Genomic DNA, 24670 nt, shown 5'->3' on the forward strand with positions numbered 1-24670 from the left:
AGAGGCACTGACAGTGCAATCGCGATTTTTATTTCGCTATACCGGGTATTTGTCATTAGCTGATATTTAAGGAACGCAGCACGTTAGTTGGTACCTCCTAGATGTGAGATATATTGGCTTAGGATTTCATAAAAACAAAATACTATTAGACGTTGTTTTCCCTTTTTGTAAGTGTTTTAATTTAATATAATACATTAAAAGCATCAAACAGATGCATATGAGACTACAAAAAGAACTTTTAATTACAAGTCGTGAAATCTTTCCACAGTAAATATCTTCTCGGAGTCAACCGATACCTGACTTTAAATGGTCACTATAACTCAGTGACTCAACGAATTAACTTCAACTTGTCTTGTGGCTTTTACTTTCAATTTGTGTTTTCTGTGCAGTTTTTTTATATTATATTTCTGTTGCGATGTGAGAAAAAAATGCTCATTGAATTTTAGTTTTTTCAATAAAATCGCATTGACGAATTAATGACTTCCTTTTTGCTTGCTTTGGCAGACAAGACAAGCAATTTGCGTAAACACAAATGTCACAACAGGTTATTATTAATAAGCACTCGTGATCAAAATTTGCGTAAAAATGTAATTTTCAGTAAAATTGCAAACGTTTCGTAGTCAGTCCCGAATCTTCGACATGTTGCATGAAATTCATGCGTGATATCTATGAAGCATTTTTTTATGATTGAAGGATTACTGGTGACCCGGAGGCTTTTCCAATTTCACCAGGACAGGTGGGAGAGCAAAGGCTCAGCCAAAAGTGGTGGGGTTTGCTTACAGCTGCCCGAGCGCCTCCGAAGGAGACCTAACAACTCAAGAGCGACTGCTTCGCGAATGAATCTACTACCGGATCGGAATCGTGACCCGCTGAGAAGATCCGGCGCGAAACTCAGCGAGCTGATTCATGGGTTAGGTTGCACGTCGTACTCTTTGTCTAGTTCGACGAGTACGGTTACCGGGGTTCCTAAGTCTGCTCCTAGTGTTAGAGCTGAAGGCGTCTAATTTAAAGGTTCGATGAAGCATGTGATTAGTTTCTTTAATTCTGTAAATTCTTATATCGGAACACCGCTTCAATTTACTCCGAATATAAAAGTCGAACTACGAATAAAAAACAATAAATAACAAAAAAAAAGTGAATAGTTGTGAAGTTAATTTGAAGGAAAATTATCAAAAATGTTTAGAAGTACATGTCAAAATTATTTTATGATAAAATCTATACTAATATTATAAAGAGGAAAGATTTGTTTGTTTGTTTGTATTGAATAGGCTCCGAAACTACTGAACCGATTTGAAAAATTCTTTCACTGTTTGAAAGCTACACTATTCCCGAGTGACATAGGCTATAATCTTTTTTTTTTAAATAGGGATCCTTGCTAAAACTCCAATAATGTAACCCAACGTTATTCAAAACTATCTTTATAATTTTCTTTTTTTAGTAAGCTGATGGAAATAGAAGGCTTGATGTGTGTGTATTATGATTGTTAATTAATGATTGTTAATTTTTATTAAAGTCCCGAGCGAAGCTGGAGCGGGCTGCTAGTAGGTCATAAAATTTGATCGGAAAAACGGAATGCGTTCAGAAATAATTTCAGTGTTCATTTCAAAGATTCCACAGAGTAATAAATTAAATCGTCGTCAATATTTTCTTGCTATTTTAATCGCCGAGATACCTGTTTAGGGGCAATAAGCCCGGCCATTACCGAAATTCATTGTGTCATTAGTTATACGTGATGAATCAAACCTTTAGGGAATACTTCTATTTTAACTATCGATAAATCATATGCGTTACGATGATATAAATCGATATAAAAGATGCGTAACGATTTAATATTCAAAGCCGAGCTTAATGGGTCAATTAGATTTTTGTAGGGCTGCCTCAATGTAGGTTATATTTAAAATGTTTGAATAATTATAAAAATTCGTCATTCAAATGATTGAACTATGCCGTTGTCACACGAATCTGACAAAAATAAATTCAATTGTACATTTTCTAGAAATCTATCGTATACTCACGTAGTCGTACTTAGTACTCGTGTACATTTGATTTCGCAAGTGATATTTTTTTTTTGGTTCAGAACGAATCGAGACTTATCTCAGAAGGGTGAAGGTCTAAATTGTCGTGTGTAAATAGTTGGGTCGCTGAGCATACTGATGTAGACAATTACATAATCCGCTTCGTCGTAAAACTCTGGTTTAATTGCCGTTTAACTGTTTGTTCAATGTTATAAAACAAGTATTCTATGACGATAGTGTTCTTAGTCTGAGAAATATTATTTTCCAAGATCAGAGGTCTAATATTCTGCTTTCTATTAAGCATTATTGACCTCGAGGTCGACATTGTATAGAATCTGTCGTTTGACAAATGATTGTGATTAACCAACAGTTCTGATGCATTTAATTTTTTTTCTTCTATTTGATAAATTGAAATTTAATCCGTAATTTCTCATAAAGACATTGGTAATAAATCACGACGTCGTATAATATATTTTTGTAATACTTATTGTTTTGTTTCTTTGCTTCTCAATGTAACCGGTAAAGCATGTTTCGTATCATTGAAATTTCTACTGAGCGTCGAGGCTCTTTTTGTTTATTTCCCATATTTATTTTTATCTAACACTATTAGTTAGATTAGTTTTTGGTTTGACAAGCAAGCAGTTAATACAGGCATACGAGCGGCGTCAAAATATTTTTTGGCTATTCGTGAGCGCTCGTGATCCCGCTTTCCCTTGCGTTTCATCGTCGTGAACGTCGCAAGGACTAAACGCACGGTATACTTTATATCAGAGTATGCCGGTATTTGAATCCCGGCAGGCATATAACAATTTTTCTTAAGAAATACGCACTTCTATCGTTAAGCAGGCGTTTTTCATGTCTATAGGCTACGTTAATCACTTAACACCAGATGACCCGTGAGCCCCATAAATACAATAAAAAAAGAATACAACCAAATTGAAAGCAATTTAAAGTTTATAAAAAGGGTTTCATAGGCCTCGATGGATGAGTTAAGTTCCCAGGATCTAGCTGCTATCCACTTTGATTTACTTTCATTAATTACAGCTATTGCTGTATGTATGTATGTATGTGTGTATGTATGTATATTGCTGTATGTATGTGTGTACCACGTAATTTATAAACCTTAAACGGATTATATGGGCAAAAAAACAAGTAGAATCTTCAAGGTTGCGAATTCTATCGATCGACATTTGTATATATCGATTTTATATACTTGTGGGATTTTGTGCCTATGAAACGTACACATTGAGCTTATGTGACTCGCTTATTCGTAATACTGGGTTAATAACGTTTCTAAGTACAACATGCCTTATATCTTAAATACTATGATAATATGTAGTTTCCTGTAGCCTGTCCCTAATGTGTGTTTAGTCAATTATACAATTGCAGTAGTATTTGTATCTGTGTGTACAGTGATTGCAGTTAATATATAACTTAAAATAAAACAGACAGTGGTTTTGTCAACACTTGTTTTTGGTTAATATAATTATTTTGCAAGACATTTAAACTGTCTTTGAATTCTAATCAACGTGAGGTATGTAATATGTTAATTTATAATAATAATTATCTATTAATTAAGTGACTAAAATAGATAAAAGTCGTAGACTGGCAGGCGTGCTCAACTTTACAATTTTATTATTACATTTTAACATTCCATTCACTTTAAAACATTCTTATAACGTTGAAGCCCTAATTGCATTGGAATAAAGGGCATCTCACATCAAACTGTAACGTATTATTGCTTCGTAGTAGAAATAGGCAATAATAAAACTTAATACCATATAGACTTTTTTTTAAGTAGAGTCTTAATATAACTATTATCTAGGTTCGATGAGATAGAATAAGAGATAAGATTAAGGATGATGAGAAAGCAATAGCACATTTTATCAGTTGATTAGGGGTCGCACTCCCATATTTTTAGCATTGTACTGTTAGTAATAATATCAAAATTAAGGATTTACATACAGAAAGAAATCACGATTCATTCACACTGTTTTATGTCATTTTGTATTTATATATCCTAAATAGAATCAAAAAAGAGTCCTACTTATCTAACTATTAATTGTTATGGAATGACGAAAAATCTATGATTGTAAGATCTCGAAATTTACATTCAAAACGTTTACAAAAATACTCATGCCAAAACTTATTGGGTCACGATATAAAGTGTGAACGCTCACATTTCTACATTCTCTATTATTATAATAAATACTAATAAAAATCAATTTTAAATGTATAGATGAATTAAGCTAATCGTGTTTGCTGGCATAAAATAAAACGATGATCTGAGAATAAGTAGTTATTGTTCAACAACATCGAATGCGCTTCGTCAGTTTGATGCAAAGACAATCGCTGTGTGAAGACGTTGCCTTATCTACAGCTTTATCTCGGGAACGTGACCCGGCTATCTCGTGGTGCGCCGCCCGCCCATCTCACTTAATATATTTATTTATTTATAACTTCATATACTAGAAAGTATAAAGGCGGACTTAATGCCATAGGCATTCTCTAACAGTTTACCTTAGGGGACTGCAGAGATGAATCTTGGTAGGTGTAGTGTGAAGGTGATATTACTTAAACATATGTGTATACCTCTTCTCGAAGCCCCAACGCAAATAAATATTGTTCGGGTGTATTTTACTGGATCAAACTATTAATTTAGGTGCGCCGGTCCATCATAAGATTGTTTATGGGCCGACCGGCTTTGGGACCACCTTGTCCGTGTTATTAAATGATCTCAAGATAAGCACTCGATACGTTTCACACGCATCGAGATCGGAGTGCGGATATAATTCGCTCCTTGCACGACTCGACACCGCTCTGGTAGTTTTTGTACGCGATGGAATTCACAGACTCTTGCCCGTTGTTTTTAATATATAGGTACATATCGACGCTTAAAAGGCAAACGTGACTAAGCGACAATGCGTGAACTTTACAGTAGACTAATTTAAATAAAAAAAAAAAAAAAAAATTTGAAATTAATTTAAAATATACCTGAGAAATACCTGAAAAAAAATTTTATTTAACGAATCTAGCTGTAGGATTGCAATGATTTTAAAATAGACCTAAAAATATTATTTTTTTTGCGCATCGAATATGGTTATTGCCTATAATTTATGTACAAAGCAGCTATTGTCGCTTAGTCACGTTTGCCTTTCAAGCGTCGATATTATGTACATCTGAATTGTGAATACATATTTTTATTTCTTCTGATTCGATTAATTCAAATTAAGATTGTTTTTTGGGTTTTTTTTTAAAGTAATTAGTGCGTCATATGTTTTTCGTTTTAAGTTTATTAAAAACAAGCAATAAACATAGCATTTATTTTATAATAAATAAAGGCGAGTATGAGTCATTAATGGGTTTTTTCAGCATATTATCAGCACAAACACGCGAGAGGGCAAAAGTGAACAAATATCAAACTTATACGATCATTAACTTAAATTTTTATCAATGTATGTGTCGGCGTTAAGCCAGGATTTACACACATAACTTCTTTTACAATGAAAATACAATACAATTCTATAAAACTTTAACATTACTTGTTTACAACAAAAAGCCACGCCTGAGTTATTCAGTGGTTTTTACACAATTAGCCATTTTGTGTTGGTTATAGCAACTACAACTTCTTTTATACAAACAAATGTAATTACTGCGAAACAATTCACAAAACATAGCTTAATATTCAAAATACATATTTTAGTGATTTTACATGACTCACATTTAATTTAATTTACATGAATTACTTTTAAGTAATATTAACTAACATTGTTATTATCCAGCCTAATAATAGATGGCGCCAACAACATCATTGCATAACAATTACAATACTTAATTAAATTATTAGTACTGTTAATTATAATATAAATTATTATTAATATTTATGCTTTATTCATATTTAATCATTTATACAGTCATTTGTGTTTTTAAACAATAATATAAACATTAAACATATTCTGAACATTTTCACATCAAAACAGTGTCTGCTAATTATTAAATATGGTAGAATAACAGTTTTGTTGCTAACAATAAACAAATATTAACATATAATAAACTAAACTATATATTATTATGTTAATTATTGCCAACAGTGGCGTTTGCGCCCATACGGCCATACTGATTCCAGCGCGTCCCTTGCGCTGTTTTAGCATTTCACATAACAGTAAACAAGGCATATCCCCTACTGGCATCTACCCAACACACAAAGCACATTCACCCTTACGAGATCTAGCTAACACACAAGAGGATTACCCAACGGGATTTACCAAACACACAAAGCATCACCCATACGGGTCTAGTTAACTCGCAAGCCATCACCCTTACAGGATCTAGCCCACTTACCAGGCATCACCCTTACGGGATCTAGCCAACACACTCGGCATCACCCATTCGGGATCTAGCCAACTCACAAGGCATCACCCACTTGGGATCTAGCCAATCCACAAGGCATCACCCATTCGGGATCTAGCCAACTCATAAGGCATCACCCACTCGGGATCTAGCCAACCCACAAGGCATCACCCATTCGGGATCTAGCCAACTCATAAGGCATCACACATACGGGATCTAGCCAACTCACAAGGCATCACCCATACGAGATCTAGCCAACTCATAAGGCATCACCCATACGGGATCTAGCCAACTCATAAGGCATCACCCATACGGGATCTAGCCAACTCATAAGGCATCACCCATTCGGGATCTAGCCAACCCACAAGGCATCACCCATTCGGGATCTAGCCAACTCATAAGGCATCACCCATACGGGATCTAGCCAACTCACAAGGCATCACCCATACGAGATCTAGCCAACTCATAAGGCATCACCCATACGGGATCTAGCCAACTCATAAGGCATCACCCATACGGGATCTAGCCAACTCATAAGGCATCACCCATACGGGATCTAGCCAACAAGACCAGGATTAAGGATGCGCATGGTGGCCGGCCAGCGTTTTAGGAAGGATAATTGGATAGGAAAATAAAAGTAGACACTTTAACAAATTATAAATCATTTTACAGCAGAACAAATCTCTCTGCCCATACGGTCAATTTTTCAGTTATCAGCATCCTCTGACATTAACAGGATAGATTTACCTGTATCAAACCTTTACCATTACCAAACCTTTACCTTTACCTTTATCAAAACACATTGGATGGCAGAGACCGCTCGTCCATCCATTTCTCACCAGCTGATTCAACTTCCCCTAATTCATCATTCAGCGGACCATTTCCAATTGGCTTTATTTTAATGGCAGGTAGGGAACATCATCCTCCTAATGCCTCTGCATTTTTGTTTTATTTTTGTGCTGTAGCTTTTAATCAACTGTGATTCTTAAAGCTGCCTGTTAGAGCTTATTAAATTATATTTTACAAACATGTGACATTTATAATAACCCATCAATAGTTCAGCATGCCTGTTGACCATGCTCGCTCTCTTTGCAATAATGTGGTACTGAATTTCATACTGTTCACAAGTTTTTAAAACTCCTGAATTATCTTTTATCTTGGTGAATTTTTTAAAAGTGACAGGGTTCCAAAAATGTAACTAAGATTTTGAAATCAGAAATCAATACAGAGATCTGTGCAATCCTTTTTCTTGACTAATAATAAAGTGGCATCCCCACTAGAAACCTAGGGTGCAGAGAGTTAATCACCCACTCATCCAAAAATAAATAATTATGAAAGGAAAAGTAATAATATGGAGCTGCTGAACAGGGATGAGCTGTCTCTTATTATGGCATTTTATTACAAGTTTATGTTTATTTTTATTGTAATATGCTTGACCTCCTCGCAATAAACAGGAGACATACAGTAAGTACAGCGTTGTACTGTCCTATCCAAATTAATTATTTCAAATCCAACTTTTATCTGCCTGATTACCATCTATGAGAACTGATTTGCCAAAGTTACATGATGATTGAATAATGACTCCAAACTTGAGCATTCACTAGATAGAAACTTATAAAAATAGATAAGTTCTCTTCAAAGAGTGCAACACTGAGAACAGTTATTTTTAAAAGATTAAAACCTATTAGGATGTCAGCAAGACTGTCAGTATTACCATATGATTATGATTACCATATGAAATTCTATAACAGTTCTAGTATTTTTCTCCATTAAAAGTCACAATGCTTTGTTTTGAAATCAGTTGACCCCTTATGCTCAAAAACTTTACATGAAGTTGTTTAGCTTACTAAACTAGATCTGCAATGATTGAAGTCTTATTTGTGGTGATACGTTTGTCATCTTGACGGCGGTAACAACTTTCCTCGAAATGACGCAAGTGACGCAGTAACCACATTTAAAACCTTAGTGTTACTAAAAGTGCCACGAAAACTGAAGGAATCATTATGTGATTGTGATAAAACTGAGTTATGTTTAGATTATTAACATTATATTTACAGAATATTTTCAATTTGACGCTTTCGGAACGTTTTTAGAATCGATATTATTTAGGAAGCGAAATACATACCACAGCGTATTTCTCAGTAACTTGGATCGAATAAATTTAAGATAAATACCTGAAATCAGTATTTTTACCATCTCAGCGTCAGTAGCTTTTCCAAAACATCCACGGTCTAGAACTCATTTTAAATATCCACAACTTTACTGAATGCATGGATCAGTTCGTCCCTCACTTGCTCCAATGCGGTTCAATACAAAGACCAGATATCGGCTTATGTCTTGCTTGCTCTTTTGAACTCGATGTTCATGCGATGAAACAATTAGCTTCATGATAGTTTCGTCCACATTTCCGCATCGGTCTTGATGTCACGCCCTCATCGGAGCTGAACGGCGGCAAATAAAAGTTATAATGCCACTACAAGGGTACAGCATTTGCAGCTATCATCACTTTTCGCCTTTTTAATACAGGTTGGGAGACCCATCACTAGTTCAACAGTGGGCTACTTCATTCGGAGGCTTACGATTAATTTTGGGGCTGTGATCCCACTTCTGATGTCGGCGTTAAGCCAGGATTTACACACATAACTTCTTTTACAATGAAAATACAATACAATTCTATAAAACTTTAACATTACTTGTTTACAACAAAAAGCCACGCCTGAGTTATTCAGTGGTTTTTACACAATTAGCCATTTTGTGTTGGTTATAGCAACTACAACTTCTTTTATACAAACAAATGTAATTACTGCGAAACAATTCACAAAACATAGCTTAATATTCAAAATACATATTTTAGTGATTTTACATGACTCACATTTAATTTAATTTACATGAATTACTTTTAAGTAATATTAACTAACATTGTTATTATCCAGCCTAATAATAGATGGCGCCAACAACATCATTGCATAACAATTACAATACTTAATTAAATTATTAGTACTGTTAATTATAATATAAATTATTATTAATATTTATGCTTTATTCATATTTAATCATTTATACAGTCATTTGTGTTTTTAAACAATAATATAAACATTAAACATATTCTGAACATTTTCACATCAAAACAGTGTCTGCTAATTATTAAATATGGTAGAATAACAGTTTTGTTGCTAACAATAAACAAATATTAACATATAATAAACTAAACTATATATTATTATGTTAATTATTGCCAACAGTGGCGTTTGCGCCCATATATGCATTGCTAGTGTAGCTGTATGATAAAATTATACACATATATATATATACATATATACAATAGAAATAATATATAAATACATACTTTTAATAAATAAAACTGCTTAAATTGACTATCAGCGCAATGTGAGTTCAATGACGCTTTAAAAATTTAACATCAATAACCTGTTTAAAAAAAAAAAATTTAAAATTCCAATATAAATATATATAGAAATACTTAATAGTTTTTAGAGTTGCGTATGTTTAAATTAAATAATGTTACTAAGCTTCTAAAGAATCTATTATTATTCTATCAGTAAACACAACTTTTTGCATTTACAGCAAAGGAGCTATAAATGTCGAAACTTTAACGACTCCGTTGTGTTTGTTGCAACTGTGTTTCGGCTGTGAAGCGTTTTCAAAATGACGATGAGCTATTACTAGGCGAAATAGGCGAACAGGAATCGCGGCTTTAAATAAACCGATCGTTAGTGAAGTGACACTGTCACCGGACATACCCAGAGGGGTCTGGCATGACGCGTGAGTCCGCGTGACACACCGGGGCCCACGATGTGCCGCCATCTTTAGGTGGGTCACGTACTATATAATATATAGTATTTTTCGTTCCAATTCTATAAATATTTTACTATATTTGTAATTTTCTATCGGCAAGTTATAAAACTTAAAACGTACAGATTTTTAGTTAATCGTTTTAAAAGTGCGGCTTTTGCGGTAGGCTCTGGCTTGGCTCTGCCCCTGGCATTGCTGAAGTCCATGGGCGACGGTAACCACTCACCATCAGGTGGGCCGTATGCTCGTCAGTCTACAAGGGCAATAAAAAAAAAGTTTGTCTTGTGCACTTTGCTTTATATTCAATGTAACGTTGTCGCTATATCCTAAATTACATTGTGAAAGAAAACAAAAAATAACAATCAAACAAACAAAGTACGTTCTTATTGAATACTAGCTGTGCACGCGACTTCATCCACGTGGAATTTAACAAAATAGAAGTAGCCTAAGTTACTCCTTGTAATACCAGTCGAAATCAGTCCAGCTGTTCCAGACATTAGCCGGAACAAACAGACAGACAGACAAAAATTATAGAAAATGTCATTTTGGTATAGGTGTCGCATGTGCATTCATATTCCTGTATTAAAAAGTGGTTATTTTAATATTACAAGCAGATACTTCAATTTTATTTATTTGTATAGATTAAACGAATCGTCATGTGACGTCATAAACTCGGCGTAGCATATATTAATATAAAAAGAGACCGAAATTTAATGCTTTAAATTTATAGTAATGTGTCGAAACGATCGATAGCGGTCGCAATGGATATCAATAATGCTAGGAGCATAGTCGAGGAGACGCTGCTTACGACAGACGTTTTCAAAGCCCTTAAAGTAGGTCGCGCAAAGAGGTCAGGAAACTTTTACTGGTGGTAGGACCTCTTGTGAGTCCGCACGGGTAGGTGCCACCACCCCGCCTATTTCTGCCGTGAAGCAGTAATGCGTTTCGGTTTGAAAGGTGGGGCAGCCGTTGTAACTATACTGAGACCTTAGAAAATATATCAAGTTGGGTGGCGCATTTACGTTGTAGATGTCTATGGGCTCCAGTAACCACTTAACACCAGTTGGGCTGTGAGCTCATCCACTCATCTAAGCAATAAAAAAAGACATTAAAAAAGGCTTTTTTAAGCCATTTGTGCTTGGCTAAAAATGATCTCTCGTAACATACGATTACTCTCGAAAGTGGATGGCATCCAATAGTCAAAGCACCTCCATGGAGCATATGGTACAAATCACACAAACTGCCTGTAGGCCCAGAGGCTCCAAGCGAGCAGTGAGATTAGGATTATGGAAAATCGGAACGGCCCTATTCTGTATGGAGTCGATCAATAGAATCTACAGTATGCTTTTTTGTATTCTTCCTAGATGTACTTAAAACATGAAAACTACATTTAATCGATTTAATCTTGCGTTTATTTTTTTCATTTCATTAAATACAACGTTTTGAATACATTAAAGGTTTCGTGGTCAAGGACGACTAAGGTGTTATTCGTCGACAACTAAATACTCTGCTAACTACCGTCTATTTTACTATAAACAATTCTTGACATTGATGTGAGAGGAAATGCAAATGTCAAGTTATTCTTCCTATTCGTACACTCTTGACAGAGTGGTCGTGGTTATGCATCAGTCGGATACGACCTGCTCATGACTCTCGTGGGAAATTAGTGCAGTGGTTCCCGTTGCCTTCTGCACCAGCATTTCAGGGGGTATTTGATCCCCAAGGTTTCGGACGCCTCTTCCGTACAGGTTGTCCTGACGGGTGTGTATGGTTATACCGCCATTGCTCGGTCGCCATTGCCCCGTTCGTTCTCTAGCAGGGAGCACCACGGCAACATGTTGGTCGCCGTCGCCATCCGGCGCGTGCAGGTGGGGTTGACAATAGAGCCGGTGAAGGTAGCATTCTGATCTCCCCTTACTCCCTTAAGTTAAGATTAAATGTCAAGTAACAATAGTTTAAAGCAGTAGTAGTAAAAATAGTTTTATTTTTATTATGTCTACGACTCGTAAAAATCGAAGAAAATAACTTTGCTTCAAGTATATTCTCAATAAATGATTTTATAAGTTTAAGTTTTCCAAGTATTTTCTAAGTCTAATAAAACATGATAGAGTAATAAAAAACCAAGAAATATTTGTTACGAATACACATGCAACAATTCAACTTAATATTTTGTTTAGCTAACATGCTCGAACTTCTTGAAAATACATTCATTTCGCCAATATTATGAACGTGTATTTCACAAAAAATATATTTCAGTATCAAGTTCAACATATTGGCAAAATGTGTTACGTAACATCTCGATTAAATCCCAGCCGAGTGTAGATCTATCTAGACTTGCTTCTTCTATGTCTGGACCGAATAAGTTTCTTCAAAATTTCATAAAATAAGTGAGTTATTGAGTCGGCGTTGGAAAAGGTGTATTACGTCAGTCGAATACTGCTAATATTTGTAATCGCGTTTTATAATTCGACAGTTTCTTCCCTATCGCTATAAAGAGAATAGGTCAATTACTATTGGTATTACTTCAATGACCGTTGTTAATGTAGACGCAGTGTACTTAGTGTATTGTGTAAATAAAATTATCATCGACTATGCAAACTCATTATCTAATGTACAATATGATTTTAGAAGAAATAGACCTTATATTTATGAACCGTTCTAAGAACTTATGAATCATTAAAAATATTTTTTTCTGGAATAATATAAATATCGTTGCCTTATCAAACTATAGATAAACTAATTTAATTTAGAAGCTCTTAAAATTAATAATGATTTAGTGAGCTTTGTAACTGTGAGGCGATTCCTTAAGCTTGATGTTTCTGATACAAAGTTTTACAATAAATAGCATTATCGATCCACACTTTATTCCTTTAAGTCGTCCCATAGTTGGAATATAATAATTCATTTCTGTACATTTCATGTTCATTTAATTGTGAGCTCGTCTTATTAATTTTCATTTTGCATAATGACGTCATCAGTGATAAAATTACACTGGCTTAAAACGACTAACAAAATAAGCTTCGAAGGAAAATAAATATACCACGAACTTAATATTAATAATATATGTAGAATTTAAATAATACAGAAATTGTAAAATTGTTCATAAAACATGATGTTATATTTTAAATCATACAAAATTGAGTATATGCAATTTAAATCTTATGTACCTAACAAATGGTGAACCGTCGACGTCGCCCACAGCACGTCATTACGGATCCTCCTGATCCATTAATGGGGCTTTTAGGCACCACAAGCACCGGTCACTGTCCTCGTCGAACCCGTCGCTTGCGACGAAGAGCTCGACGAGCGAATTAACCCATAGACACAGCCCACTGAGTTTCTCGCCGGATCTTCTCAGGGTCGCGTTTCCGATCCGCTGGTAGATTCTGCGAAGCACTGCTCTTGCTAGGGCCAGTGTTAGCAACTCTCCGGTTTGAGCCCCGTGAGCTTACCTACAAACGTTAGGGTGAAGCTGAAATAGCCTCTCAAGGCTATCAGCTAGGTAGAAAAAAAAAGTACCTAAATAGAAATTGTAAGTAAGCTCTAAATTTATAATCATATTCCAGTTTTAATCCTAAATTGTATCTTTAGAATCTCTTTTATTATTTTAAATACTACACGGCCTTATGATTTTGAATACTGATAAAATTTGTTTTTTCAGTAGATTTAAAATTAACATAACCACTTGATAGACGTAACGAGTTATCACGTTTAACTATGAGGAAACGCAGGCTGCGTTATGTTTCTGTTCAAACAAACATATCCTCTTGTATCCTTCCTGGATAATGACGTTACAATAAATATTTTTACATCATACGATCCACCCCTGACGCTGCTATGCCCTTCCATTTTATTTTTGAAATAAAATATTTATGTATCGTGTTACTGGTGACAGGACCTCTTGTGATTCCGCACGGGTAGGTACCTACCACCACCCTGCCTATTCCTGCCGTGAAGCAGTAAAGCGTTTCAGTTTGAAGGATGGGGCAGCCGTTGTAACTATACTGAGTGAGACCTTAGAAAATATATCTCAAGGTGGATGGCGGCATTTACGTTGTAGATGTCTATGGGCTCCGGTAACCACTTAACACCAGGTGGGCTGTGAGCTCGTCCAACCATCTATGCAATAAATAAATAAAAGTGGAGATGCGAACGAAAAATTACTGATTTTTTAAAAATTATGTTCTTTCCGTCCAATCTGCATATGACCCCTTTTGTATTCTATTCGGGGAGATTAACGAGAAGAAACAGTAGATTTTTTTCTGAAAATCCATTTCACAGCACCCGCATATTTGATGAACGCGCTCGTCGTGAAATGTTACCAAGCATGGCACTCATTCAAAGAACAGCACTAGTCACTAAAATCAATATTTTAGTTAAAAATATCCGACATCGATTTCACGATTACTTGTAGTTATCCAATGTACTGAATAGACGGGCGGCAGCTAAGACAATAAATCTACATTTAATAATAGTTTGCATGTTCGTTGTCTATATAAAATTACTTGAATATAAACACTTAAAAATATTTACGAGTGCGTTGTTCGTCTATAAATTGCAAGATCCTAACTTCATTGGCCCATTATCATTATCAGTATCCGCTTTCGCTGTCACCTGTCATGGAGGTCCCGTTCACGGCATACAATGAACTCAATTTATTTATATGTAGTTTTTAGGTCGTCGAGTATAATTTTCCACATTCGTTTACAGTGTTGAAACTGTAGGGACTAATCGTGTAACTATAAGCTAGAATTCTCTACAGCTTAGACAAAAGAGGCTTGTGGAGAGTATTAAGCGGTAGGCAGCGGCTTGGCTCTGCCCCTGGCATTGCTAAAGTCCATGGGCGACGGTAACCACTCACCATCAGGTGGGCTGTATGCCCGTCTACCTACAAAGGCAATAAAAAATAAATAAAAAAAAAAACAAAGAAATAACACTGAAATGACGTTAAACCATTTTTAACACGTTGACTGCGGGACTATTTTTGAAAGACTCAGCCAATGCGTATGAGGTATTTTCGAGGCAAGATTGAACTTCTTAACAATGCGTTTGAGACGAGTAGAGAGAAGATTCATGTACTAGAAGATGTATGGAAATGGTAGTGCAAGATAGAGGGGGAAGAGGTCGATCAAAGAAGACATGGTGGGGTGTGTGAATGACGATATGATAGAGAGAGGAGTGAGTGTTGAGATGACGGCTGATAGAAGAGAATGGAAGAGAAAAAATAGCTGTGCCGACCCCACCTAGTGAGATAAGGTGGAGAAAAAGAAGAAAAACAATGTGTTTAAGACCTGATAAGCCTCCCAAAGGACCCACCCACGCTCGTAGAAATCTGGACATAGTCGCCTCCTGCACCGAGCGAAAGAACACGGGTATGACTGCCGCATCAGAGGTCAGCTGCGCATGGGGCTTTTTTAATCTCATAACGCAGTCAACGGATTAATTAAGTATCACTTAAGTACTGACTAGCTGTTATTTTATCTTTCACTGGTTCTAGTTTACTTGACTATGATTCACGTAAATTACATTATGCCTTGTTTACACCAAAATAATATATTATCAATTCAAATAATACATAAATATCTTTCACACAACCCTTAGCCGAAAATGAAAGGAAAAATAATAAACATCTCCAATAAAAACGAACTAAGTAATTCGTAACGTTTATACCTATATATTTGCTTTACCATAATGTTTACTATGTCGACCAACCCTGAATGTAAAGGGTTTGAAGGAGCAAGAAGAAACAGAAAGTTCTTCGTTTAGAAATTGTAATTAGTAATAAATCTATACAAGTCATGACCGACAGCAAAAAATGAAAGCCTTCGAAGCGATTTTTGAAGCATTTATTATTACCGTTAAACTAATTATGAGAAAAAAGGCTGGAATTAAAAAGGAAGTTCGTTGCTTTAGTACCTACTTATTTATATTTCAAGTCAACTTGAGGAAATTGTCTACGAAACCTTTTATCAGCCATTTGAAATCCAATTGAATCCTAGATGAAAATAACAAAGGCAGAATCAAGATCGAAAACCTTTTCATCAAAGAAACAGATAAAAGCATAAAATTCGTAAAATTTGTCGATCACACTAAATTTCCTAAATTTAAGGTGGACAAAGGCATCCAACGACTTTCAACTGAAATACTTCAAATCAGATTTCTAAAACCTTATATTGATCTATGCTGATATGCTTTTAATTGTTGTGCTAATACTTGCTAAACTTGTTGCTATTTTTATTTTATTGAAAGTACCGATATCTATAACTTAGACATACATATGTATACAGAAACTTATTTTAAATGTCATTAAAAATAAAAATGTTAAGCTATTTACAATAATATAATTCCACTTTGAAATCAAACTACAATAAAGAAAATCAAATCACTGCATTGCTTTGATATTGACGTATAAAAATTTCATGTAGTTACCTCATGTAAGAAAACAGACCTTTTTAATACGCTTTTATTAGCTTCAGACGTATGTATGTTAGTATGTAACGGAATCTTTGATCATGATTTTGACCCCCTTTTAAAACGTCGGATTAACTCGAAATCTGGTATACTTATTAAGGACCGATGACAAATCAATATAAAAAAAAATAGAACAAAATATTTTACAATAAAATCGTTTTTCTTACACTATTTTTAATTCAAATTTATTAAAATTTCATTTCTATTTTTTAGTTGGATTTTCTATAAAAGCGTATTTTCTTAAACTATAATATTATTTATTTTTTAACGCTGGGGAAACAAGAAAACATTCCTGCCACAAATTTTCTAGTATCTGAGTCGAAGGTTTGAGTTTTTAACACAAAATTCTGGTTGATTTTTTTATACGTTTCTTTAATTTAGTTTGATGTGATTCTTACCAGGATGTATAATACATGGATATGATTATGATTGATCTATTGTTTAATTATGTAAATTTTCCCTGAGTGTGTTTTTATGATTTTGAGCTGGCAAGCTTTTTGAATGCGCAATAAACGAAATAGCACGATCAAAGAAAACGATACATTAGGTTTGGATTTACGTTGACGGGCATACGGTCGATGACCAAGGCCGGCACTGTCACGGTCCGGCAGATCTGCGGATATCGCACAATCTCGAAAGGGACAGTATGCGTTTCGGCCGGGATGCCACTCTCGGTACTTTGAGGACGAGAGAGACACTTTCTGCCGAATATCTGTGGCCCTTCGACCGGGAATAGCTGTTTCTTGAATTTGGTGCCGTTAGAGCATGGAGGCTTTAAGTTCACCGTGTCGTGCCAGCTGGATACCTAGTCTCGCCAGGCCACGAGCCTACAAAGTGATTCATCCGGTCATCACCTACTGGGTGAACCATGACTAAGGCATAATCTTTTGGTTGGTGTAAGAACTGATAAAAGGAGCCGACAAAGGACGACATGCTTATGGCAATGAAAAAGACACCGTGAATCACACGGTATAAACTTGTTCCTCCTGGGTGGAGCAACGTATTATTCACCTCACTTAAATAGGACAGGACTCCTTGTTGCCGACCGTTAGTTACGATTCCCGGACAGTGACGAGCCCCAGAAAGCGATGCTCAATTTGTAAGTCTATCATTTTGAATAAGTACGGTGGATTAAGTGAGAGAGATGTTACTTGTATCTTCCGCCGAGCCGGAGACAAGAGGAGGAGGACTTACACTTACGCTCAGCTCTAGCGCCTGTAGGAGGCAGTTTCTCTCGTTTTTACAGTTTGAGGTGACCCAAGTGTTTGAAGCTGCATCATTAACTGACGCACTTAAATTCATATTAAAGAGCGATCTGTTAGTAGTGAGAAGGCCGAATTTCTCACTTCAGTGAATATCTGACCCGAACTGAGACCAGTATGCTCTCATGAAATCATTGTAAGAGGACTTATGATGCGTAAGGTGTTTGGTAAGCATTAATCTATACAGGCTAGGGGTATAACAGATCGATAGGAAGTAGTTGTGATCCAGTGTAATCGTTTAATTGGTCCTTTAACCATAACTTCAATATCCTGAGCAGGAGAATTGGACCCGGCTTAAAAAAAAGGCCAGGAGCCAAACTACAGGCATTCTGTATTTTGGCAGCCGAATGCGCGCATTTCATACACACACGTAATGTTCGTAAATTTTCTAAATATGTATATACTTTTATTACATCACAAAAAACCTGATGCTTACTACCCGTATAAATAAACATTATTCCAGTACGCTGATTCACTAAGCAGCCTTCAATTATTTTATTGATCTAGTTGTTAAGTGAAATCTTACTTTGGCCATTTCATGGTTAAAATAATAGGCATTATTATTTAACGTCTTATTTACATGTTGTTCACCATTTCAAACGGACAAAGCCATTTTAATGAGTTGTCTTGCATGCTTAACCTAGCAAATATAATTGTAAACATCGTTATTAATGGATGGCTAAGTTGGGATGTTCAAGAACCCAGTAAAATGACATACCACATACTTTTTTAATTTGAGTGGTATTTGTGGTAAGATTTATTACTTCTTTCGCAGGGATAAACTTATTAAACTTACGCATAATAATGTTTTGTAGGGTTTTCACGAGTCTCAATCTTTATATATATTAATTATTTATATTTTACGATATTCATATATTGATACCAATGTCGGCATAGATGTCGGTAGTAGAGTGTATTCTGACCCGCACAGGTTGGTACGTACCACCAAATGGTCTTATACTTCCATATACGAGTACAATCAATTTTTTTTTTTTTTTTTTTTTTTTTTTTTCCCTACCTATGCTGATAGCCTTGAGAGGCTATTTCAGCTTCGCCCTAACGTTAGTAGGTGAGCTCGCGGGGCTCAACCGGAGAGTTGCTAACACTGACCCTAGCAAGAGCAGTGCTTCGCAGAATCTACCACCGGATCGGAAACGCGACCCACTGAGAAGATCCGGCGAGAAACTCAGTGGGCTGTGTCTATGGGTTAGTTCGCTCGTCGAACCCTTCGTCGCAAGCGACGGGTTCGACGAGGACGGTGACCGGTGCTTGTGGTGCCTAAAAGCACCGTTAATGGATCAGGAGGATCCGTAATGACGTGCTTTGGGCGACGTCGACGGTTTACCATTCGGTCTACTGGGTCGGGTATGTAATTTCCAGCGGCTACGATGAGAGGGTTCTCATGTCGTGCCGCCTTCTCAAAATGGCGCAGCGATGCCGACTGTAGATACTTACTAAGGGAGTCGAGCTCCAGGTCGTCGTGGAGATCCACATTCCTAAGGAACCAAGGCGCTCCGACGGCTATCCTGCAGAATCGTGATTGAATAACCTGAAGGGATTTCAAGTTGGTGCGGGCTGCGTGAGCGAACACTACGCTTGCATACGTCATGACGGGGCGTATACAAGTTTTGTAGAGAGTTACCTTATTACGGAGGGACAGTTTGCTTCGACTACAAAGCATTGGATAGAGTCGTCCTAGAATAAACGCGGCGCGGTCGCGTACCGTTTTTATATGGGGACGGAATGTCATCCCTCTGTCGAGGGTGACGCCTAGATATTTGACCTTCGAGACCCACGGAATGGGCTGGCCAAAGAGAGTGATGGGACTAACGGCGGAGGTGTTTGCGCGCCTACTACGGAGTGGGATGCTCGAAGTGATGTTCGGAGGGCGACCCCTTTTGAAGAGCACCGCTGCGCTTTTCGTGGGGTTGATGTCTATTCGCCACTTCCGGAACCACTGTCCCAGGGTGGCTACTGCGATCTGGAGTCGCCGATGAAGCAGCGACATCTTCCTACACGATTAGTAGATAGCCGTGTCATCGGCGAAGAGCGCTAGATGGGTCTCCGGAGACCGGGGTATATCATTGATATACAAACTAAATAATAACGGGGAGAGCGCGGAGCCTTGCGGGACTCCGGCGGTCAGTTGACGGGGACGAGAACGAGTTCCCTCTACTCGATATCGAAACGAACGGTTCGACAAGAAGTCTCGTATGATGAGCACGAGTCTGTCTGGCACTCCCATGTTGTACAGTTTATAAATTAAACCGTTGTGCCAGACTTTGTCGAACGCCTTCGCGATGTCGAAGAAGAGGGCGCCGGTCGGGATTTGTTTACGCCTATTTAGTCCTATCAGAATGTGCTCCGTGAGGCGGTGCACTTGTTGTACGCACGAGTGTTTAGAGCGGAATCCGAACTGTTCGTCAATGAGAATTTTGTTCGCGGTAACAAAATCCCAGAGGCGTTTCCTAAGGAGCCGTTCGTAAATTTTTCCTATCGTCGAGAGGAGACTAATCGGACGGTAACTAGAAGTTTCGTTTGTCGGTTTGCCCGGCTTATGTATACCGATAACGTCCGCTTCTTTCCACACCGCGGGAAAGATGCAGTGCGTCATAGCGGCATTTAAAATTGTAGCCAACATTGCTATCAGTTGGACTGGCAAAAATTTTAGCGCGCGGTTGTGGATGCCGTCGGAGCCGGGTGCCTTCCTAGGTTGGAGGTTGTGGATCGCGTCTCTAACTTCGTCAGTGGTAATGGGGGGTAACGCGTCCGAGGGCGGCAGGGAAGCTCTGCGCTCGACCTCCCTGTCGACTAACTCGGTGTGTTCGGGGTCCGCGTGTTGAGTGCTGGTGGTGCACTGCTCTTGCAGTGCATCGGCCAGCAGCTCAGCCTTGTCATCGTCATCGAATGCCGGTGGTTGGCCTGAAGGGCGTATGAGGGGAGGCATAGTAGCGGTAGTTTCGGATTTGAGAGTCCTAGCTAGTCGCCAGTATGCTTGGTGGGAGGGCGCGAGTTGTTCTAGATAACTATGCCAATTATCGTTACGCGCGTCGCTTAAGCGGGAGTGGACTTCGCGTTGTAGACGACGCATCCGAATCCGGTTTGAATGCGTGGGAAGACGATCGTAGGCCCGGATTGCCGCGTTCCTAACTCTTAAGAGATTCCTAAGATCGGGGGACAGTCTGATGCGGTGGAAGCTGTCCTCCACATCGACTTCTTTAGAAGATCTAATGATCGCGGAAGATATGTGATCGGTAATGATGTTTATGGATTCGACGGTGTCCTCGGGGGATAGATTCGAATCCGGGCCGTAAGGGAGGATTGGCGGAGCGGTGTCGGCTAGGCACGTGCCCAGCTTATTCCAATCCACCATGGTCCTCGTAACAGTGACTGGGTTGTGGGGGCGACCGAGCTGCATAACGACAGGTCGGTGGTCTGAGTCGAGCTCTGACATTGCTTCGATGGAACGTAAGCGCAGAGTTACGTTCCTAAGCAATGCCAGGTCTATAGTGCTCGGACGGAGCGCGATGTTATACGGATAACATGTTGGAGTTGGGGGACCGACTATTTCAAAGGTGAGGTCGTCTATAAACGCGTCGAGACGCCTACCGTTAACGTTAGTACGATGGCAGTTCCACCTAGTGTGGTGGCAATTTAAATCGCCTGCCAGGATGACGGAGTCTCCCATGCCGAACAGTGACTCGATGTCACTGCTCAGAAGGGGCTTGTCCGGGGGGAGATAAACGGATGCGATGACGATCGGCTGGTGTCCCGTCAGCGAGATACGGCACACTGACGCCTCGATATGTGAGAGGTACAATCTAATACCGACTTCCACTTCATATCTCAAAGTGAGCTTAGTTTGTGATATCTATGGGCTTCGGTAATTCTAGATCAAGCATAAGCTCGTTCATCCAAATACGCACTAATTAAAAATCCAAAATTTTCATTGTGAATTAATTGGCTCCTAAAAGGATTTTGTGCATATTTTAGTGCTTTAAGAATAAGTTCAAGCCTGAAAAAAGTATATAGTACCTATATATAGCGATACAACGCGGTTCAATGTCGGAGTACGATTTGGATGAAAATTTTACGACCGACCTTCTGCTTGACGTCAATCCTATGGAACTATCTGGTGAATTAGTAAAGCAGGATGGAAATCAGTGGGGGAGTAAGGAAAGTATGAACGGAAGATGTAAGAGAAGTGCTCGATAATGCGTTAGTATACACTTATGTACATTTAAATTTTGATTAGTCGGACAGACCATTATCAAGTGAAGTCTGTTCTCTTCTGAGTGTTATTGATTATTTAAATCGGGAAAACTTATTTAGCTGACTTATGTGATAAGTCAATCCTGTTCGTTTACCCGTTAAGAAAAGTACAGAATTCAAAGTTCAAAATACATTGGTTTGAAAAATCTGTTGGATTAAATCGCAAACACATATTTTAGAGCAGTAATCAAGTTGTTAATTTTATTATAGTTCCAAACAACATTAAACCTCGTTATTTGAGCTATGAATTTGTTCTAGATTTTTAGATGCTACTTGAAAATAAATTTCACGGGCTATTTCAGGAAATGAAAGCGTTAACAGTTTAACTGTGTCATTTTCAGTGACACGCGATTTCTAATGATGTCGATAAACCTAAACAAACGAACGCTCGATGCAGAAACTAAGTTATTGTTTAATTAGATTGCAGAATCTATACTAATATTATAAAGAGGAAAGATTGGTTTGTTTGTTTGTATTGAATAGGCTCCGAAACTACTGAACCGATTTGAAAAATTATTTTACTGTTTGGAAGCTACACTATTCCCGAGTGACATAGGCTAAAATCTTTTTTGTAAAAAAATTAGGGATCCTTACTAAAACTGTAATAATGTAACCCAAGTTGTAAAGAAATTACCATTGTAATAATTAATAGATAGTATTCTTTACATCGCGTGCGCTGCTGATGATAGAATAATGTAGTACGACTTTGTAGAACATTGTTATTTACAAAAAGTGTCGCCACGGCATATGTCTCACTATTGTAGTTATGCCGCAATAAGTGTTCTTTTATTTAAAAAAATAAAACAACGTCTAATATCGTTGAAATTTTTGTTAAAGACCCGAGCGGAGCCGGAGCGGGCCGCTTGTAAAATAATAATGAACTAGTAATGAAGATTTGATGTAAATTTTTATATTATTTAATATTTTAGGCAAGATATGAAATTGTTTCGTACAATCGTAATTGTTTTCAGTTTTGTGCACAAAATATTCATGACATTTCAAAGAGTGCTCCGAAATTTAATCTAGTCCCAGCGCTATTGCTCGGCAGAATATTGAACAAGTTATATTCACAGAAAATCGTTTTGTCTTTGAAATACGAATTCAACTGTTATTTGTTCAGTTACAAGCAATTTTCGCAAGTACTTTGATATGTAGCTTATTCTTGCAAATTTGAGACTTTTTAATGTCACCTAACTAGTGCAATAAATTAAAGTTTACGTTATTAAAGCAACAAATTTGTGAATTTTGGAAATATCATTTTCCTGTGTTTGTTTTTCGGGATTGTGAAATGAAAAAAAAATGGTTGGTTGAAATTATCAAATTTCAAGTTAGTTCAAATACATCAGTATTATTCGACATTCGTACATTGTATTTGAAATATTTTGCAATCTAGAAACATGGCAACAGAGTTAGGAAAGTCGAAACAATTTGCAACATTTTTTAAATGTAAATCAGCCTTTCTGGTTACTTACAGTTGGCAATCCTTTTTTATCATTATTTCTAATTTACTTGTAATTTAAAAAAAAAATACGCACGGCTTTACGAATATGGCTATCGTGCGTTACGTTTGGAAAAATAAAGAACATTTACCTATTTTTTAATTGGTTATCTTAAATAGGTCCTGGATTTGCAAAACCTCATATTCGAGTTTTTCTTATTAATGTGTTCTTTCTTGAAACATGCGTAGGCATTTCAAAGAGTATTCATGTACAGTAACAATATTTCATGAACAGATTCTGCTCTTCTCTCTCTCTCTCTCTCTCTCTTCTCTGATGGGTTCTCTCTCTCTCTCTCTTCTCTGATGGGTTGCTCGCCACTTAGTATGACCGTCAAGTTGGCTTAGCGGTAGTAACCTAAGGTGTCAGAGGATCCGGTTTTGTTTCCCGATCCGAGTTAGGATTTTTGTGAAAGTCATAGAAAACTTTAAGTACTTGCTCTTGGCTTGTACGTGTTTTTGTAAATCTATGACACTAGAGAATACTAAGTAGCTTTTGACGGTTAAGTGTGTTTATTTATTTAATATTGCGAACATTAATATTATAACTCGGGGCTATAGAGTACGAAACAATTTTTTTTATTGCTTAGGAGGGTAGACGATCTCACAGCCCACCTGATGTTAAGTGGTTACTGGAGCCCATAGACATCTACAACGTAAATGCGCCACCCACCTTGAGCTAAGTTCTAAGGTCTCAGTATAGTTACAACGGCTGCCCCACCCTTCAAACCGAAACGCATTAATGCTTCACGGCAGAAATAGGCAGAGTGGTGGTACCTACCCGCGCGGACTCACAAGAGGTCCTACCACCAGTAAATTTGTTTAATTTATTGTTTTATTCAGTAATTAAGTTTTAGCTAATTTAAAACTACATGTAAATAATAAATATTATACCCTTATCACATACAATTGAACGCGAAAGGTGCCATTTAATGTTAATTAAATGTTAACTACGAATAATGGGATTATGAACCAATTTAGGAACGTAATAAAGC

General features: G+C 37.2%; 1 protein-coding gene across 2 annotated transcripts in view; it reads right to left on the bottom strand.

The window, feature by feature from the left end:
- LOC114240890 (tyrosine-protein kinase transmembrane receptor Ror) overlaps positions 1–24670 on the bottom strand; it is a 76593-nt gene that overhangs the window by 51078 nt on the left and 845 nt on the right. The gene's annotated exons all lie outside the window — the stretch shown is intronic.

Source organism: Bombyx mandarina, chromosome 04 (genome assembly GCF_030267445.1).
Source record: "Bombyx mandarina strain Sakado chromosome 04, ASM3026744v2".
NCBI classification, from domain to species: Eukaryota; Metazoa; Arthropoda; class Insecta; order Lepidoptera; family Bombycidae; genus Bombyx; species Bombyx mandarina.